This window comes from Pseudophryne corroboree, chromosome 5 (assembly GCF_028390025.1).
Source record: "Pseudophryne corroboree isolate aPseCor3 chromosome 5, aPseCor3.hap2, whole genome shotgun sequence".
Lineage (NCBI taxonomy): Eukaryota > Metazoa > Chordata > Amphibia > Anura > Myobatrachidae > Pseudophryne > Pseudophryne corroboree.
Window position 1 is genome coordinate 451,026,438 of NC_086448.1, and position 5,059 is coordinate 451,031,496.

The window sequence follows — 5,059 nt, forward strand, 5'->3', positions numbered from 1 at the left end:
TCAGCATGAGTCCCAGTGCCGGTGTGTGGCTGCAGCTACAAACACGTCGATGATAAGTACTAGTTTTCTCCTGCAGACGGGCTGGGACCTCTCAGTAGTCAGCAGTGGATAGTTGAATACCTCCTTAGCAATGGCACCTTTGGCAAAGCTTTCAGCAATAGTAAGCAAAGTAACATAAGCAGAAATTCTCTAACCAGTTTTGCTCCTATATGTGGGAACTTTTTCAAAGAGTGAATTATACCTGGCCCATATGGACCTCTTATACCTGCTGAATAAATTAATTTTGTATTTCCATTGGTTAATCCTTTTGTTCAACACAGGTGAATCCAATAATACCTCTTTCACACCGCACAAATAACCCGGATTCGACCTGGTATGTTGCCAGGTCGACACGGATCGCTGTGCGGTGTGAAAGGGGCCATGGACGAATTCCCGGGTCGTCTAACCTAGTAATTCAACCCAGGTTATAAGAACCAGGTAATTACCAGGTCAGGCACACTGTGAATGGGTTACCCATGTCGATGTGACCTGGTACCCGTTCACTGCATAGAGAGAGGCAGCGCGGAGATGATCTCATCCCCAGCACCGTTTCTGCACCCGCCCCCGATGCCGGCTCCATCCCTGCCCCCAGATGCTGGGTCGGGATTGCGGAGTGTAGGGTCTAATGATGGGTCCCATTTCCAATTCCTGGGTGGGACCTGGCATTGCGATCTGAAAGTGGTATTAGTCACCTCCACATATGCCATCAGTTTCACTAATAGTTGGATAGTGTGATCTAATTGGCGCTCAAGTTAATAGATGGCTGCTGCGTCTGGGTTCACAAAGGACTCATCCCTAAATGGGTCCCAAGAGAATAATTGTAACAAAAAATGGTTTGATGTGAACCTGGGGGCACTGCCGTGATTATAAATGAGGAAATATGGAAAATACTTATCTCTTGATATTCCCTTTTACGATGTATTATTCTTGATGTTTATTTCTTGAGATGGACGAAAAACTCAGTTCGACAGATTATATGAAAAAAATCAAATGGTATTAAATGGAATTAAATGGTATATGAGACCAGGTGGTGTTCCGAATATCAGATTCTTTTTGCCTCTTAATTTGTTTAAGTGGGCTTTGTTTACAAAAGAATCATACAAAACAAAATGTATGGTATAGTATTTTGAATAAACACACCTCTCATTTGCAGAGTGTGGTGTCTGAATTACACACGTAGAGATATTATTTGAATACTTAAAACATATTACGTAATGTGATATTCACAATATGCACACACCTCACTTACAAGGTGAGATGTCTGGATGACACACATAAAAGGTATCTTTCAAGGACTCCAGAATGTCGCGTACCATTACTCACTATTTGGGACATAGTGCACCTTCTATCATGGGTTCTTTTAACGACCACTTGAATCCAGAATAGTAAAAGGGTATTTTATTAATACAATGAATAAAATATAATTGCTAGTGGTAGGCAGGCAGAATGAGCAGCAATATTGGGAGAATATGAAACCAGTCAAATGAACAGCAAAGATCCGGTATCTGATATGAAAAGCCGACTGAATAAGCATGTGACATACCTCTCTCAAGGCTGCCTACCACCTGTCCAAACACCTCTCTTAGGGCCAATGCGTTTCGGGTCTAACAGGGACCCCTTTTCAAGGCATGAGGCGTAAAGCTTATTACTAGGCTTTAAATAGCAATAGGTATCTTTAAAAATGGAGGTACTTCCGGTTTTGGTATTACGGCCGGGGGTATCCAATATAGAATTAAAAAGATAATTATACAAAGTGAAATACAAATATGACTGAATTCAGATGGCGCTGAGTTTTTTAAACAGACTCAGAGCTACTGGCAGGAATAAGAAAGTCCTTAATTCTCGGATCGCTGTGACCGGAAGTAACGGTTTTCTGTGAAATGTAGTTTTATTCACCAAAAGTCTCTCTGAGAACTACCGGCGGAAATTGAAGCTTTCTGGGAGATGTAGTCGCTTTCTTGTTGTTTAGATAGCGGGACTCCAACAGGAAGTGTCGTTATTAATGGTAATGTGCCCAAAACAGAGAGTTCAGATACTTGGGTTTCTTTAAGTATGCGGATTAGATCATGCATCTGAACTCTTTGGTTGAAGAATAAATATCTCATGCAATAGTAGATATCATCAGAATATAATTCATCAAAACATTGTTAAACAATATATCTATGTTCATTTGATGTATATGATCTTAAGAAATAATTTTTATTCATTTACGTCAAAGACGTTTACAACAATGTTATAAGATTCATTGTTAATTTTATGAATAAACAATTTGTTTATCTGAATGTTGTGATACTTGAGGTGGTTTAGCTCCCATGAGAACTCTCTTTCCTTTTCTATTCTATATCTAGTACCTTTTCTGACAGGAGGTATTTCTCAGTTGGTTTGAGCTCTTTTGGTTATAGCGCATTAAAGGGTCTTAATTGTTTCTATCTATCTATCTATCTATCTATCTATCTATATCAAACAAATACTCTCCCTCTGCGCTAACTGGTATACTTAGTAAGGACTGTCACCTTAAATAAAACCAGGGGAAATTTAATGAAGGCAGCCTGATTCAACTAAGTCCCCTGTTAGACGGAACTAGAAATAGAAATATTCAACAATAGGAGAATCGGCGCCAGGGGGTCGTATCAACACCCAATTTTTCAACCCTTGAATGGTTAACGATGTTTAAAACAAAGTAATAACATGTTCCAACATATAAAATTTATTAAAAGACATAACTTCAAAATCAATATTGATACAGAGGAGATGTGTTATTCCACACTTTAAGCCATATGACTCTTAGCGTTGAATACAATTGTAGGTGATTGACAACAGTCTCCTCCTTCTCCTTATAGTTGGTTCGGAGATAACATCACAATACAGATAACCCTCCTTATAGTTGGTTCGGAGATAACATCACAATACAGATAACCCCGTTATCTGTATTGTGATGTTATCTCCGAACCAACTATAAGGAGAAGGAGGAGACTGTCGTCAAGCACCTACAATTTTATTCAACGCTAAGAGTCATACGGCTTAAAGTGTGGAATAACACATCTCCTCTATCAATATTGATTTTGAAGTTATTATGTATTTTAATAAATTTTATATGTTGGAACATGTTATAACTTTGTTTTAAACATCGTTAACCATTCAAGGGTTAAAAAATTGGGTGTTGATACGACCCCCTGGCGCCGATTCTCCTATTGTTATATATATATATATATATATGTATAAATAACAAAGGCTAGGGTATAAAAGCGACCTTAGGTTTCTCAATTTCTATAACATTATGACTGGACTATTAGATAAAAAGTATAAGATGAATTTATTTAGTAATTTAACGTTACCTCTATGCGCTAGAGTATACAATAATTTTAATGAAGATTCTTCTAAATGATAATAACTTCTAATTGTCTAATAATATTTATATCTTGGCTCCTACCTAATAAAAAAAATGTCCTTCTTGTCAGTTTGGGCATAGAATTTGAATAGGTAGATAGTTATTTCTGGGGAGCACTCTATTACTGTCTTGTGGAACTGAAGTCTCACTACTCGGTTTTAAATTATGATGACTAACTTAAATATGGGATGAGTATTATAATAATTCCTAAAAAACTTGTTTAGAGTACACTCAATACATTTCTATACATATGTGACCATTTAGACAATTTAATCTCAATAAAACTATTTAAAATACATTAAAACAATCCACATATATTTCATATATTATTTTTCCTTAACAACAGTCTTAGGTGTCAGTGAATAACCAATTTGGCCAATTGCCAGACAGTTTCTCTTAAACAACAACAAAAGAGTTTTCACCAACGCGTTTTGTCTGTGGCGACTTCTTCAGGCATGTCTTAGATGTTACAAAAAGAACAAGAAGAAAAAAAAGGAACAAAAAGAAAAAAAGGATGTCTCAATACATGGAACAGGATAACTTTTCACAATTTATCATTATTCAAAGTATGGAAGTGGTATGATAATTCACAATAAAGCAACATTAATTCCAATTATTTCTAATTGGTCAGATTTTAAAATACACCATTACATTTATAGTTCTTTCATGGTCATTAACTGAAAGTCTCTAGATCTCAGTACTAGAAATATAGACAATAATGAATAGTTTGATACTTACTGTATCATGTTTTAAGAGGATTCTATAGTCCTAGACTAAGATTGTTAAATTATAGGGGTTCTGTGAGGTCATCAAGTTTCATGTATCTAGATAGTAAATTAAGCATTTCCTATAAATTCTAATAATGGTGGTTTTCAAATTACTTCTTTATTGTATACAAAGCCACTCATTCATAAATAGTAGTAGGTCTGTTATCAAGGTATTGTAATAATCCTTTCTATTTTTCTGTACAGGGTCTGGTTACATCCACCAATTTTATAGGTTTAAAAACTCTAATTAGTTTTTTAATTTGCACTATTTGAGTATATATATGTAAATAGGCAAGCACTTACTGATACATGTGGTTATAGGATCAATCTAAGGTCACCAATGTTTGGGTTCTTGCATGTTTACTGGAAATTCTAAATTACAAATAAATGTATTTATAATTAACCTTTCATTAGTGGATCTTTACTTTAATAAATATAGTAAGAAAAAAGGGTACTTACTCAATAAAGAACACCTTATAGTGTAGTTTCGTACGTAACTTTACAGAATCGGCTTGCGACCATCAGGGTTCTAAATTAAAAATAGCACTACATTTATGTGCTTGTACAATAGGTAAACAAAATATAGCCACTTACTGATTTTAAGCTGTTCCTTAGTGAAAATCAACTGTTTATTTGGATCAGATGATATCAGGACCAGTACTTTAACCTAATAAGTGATTAATAAGCATTTTTAGATAACATCATAAAACTATTTAACCACTTACCTGGCATGGTCGCATCAGATGCGACCATGCCTGCAACTGCTTTATCTGACCTGGTTGCACAGGTTGCGACCAGTCAGATAAACTGTGTTAGCAGTGGCAGGGAAGGGAAACTTCCCTCTGCTGCTGCTCTCAGGTCCCTC

General features: G+C 36.0%; 1 long non-coding RNA gene across 1 annotated transcript; it reads right to left on the reverse strand.

Moving 5' to 3' along the window:
• Positions 1–3,295: 3,295 nt before the first annotated feature.
• On the reverse strand, positions 3,296–4,723 carry LOC134929122 (uncharacterized). The gene is made up of 3 exons (XR_010178300.1): positions 4,654–4,723; positions 4,498–4,566; positions 3,296–3,886 (listed from the first exon to the last, which is right to left on the reverse strand). It is a non-coding gene; the product is annotated as an uncharacterized LOC134929122 (long non-coding RNA).
• Between the last annotated feature and the right edge of the window lie 336 nt (positions 4,724–5,059).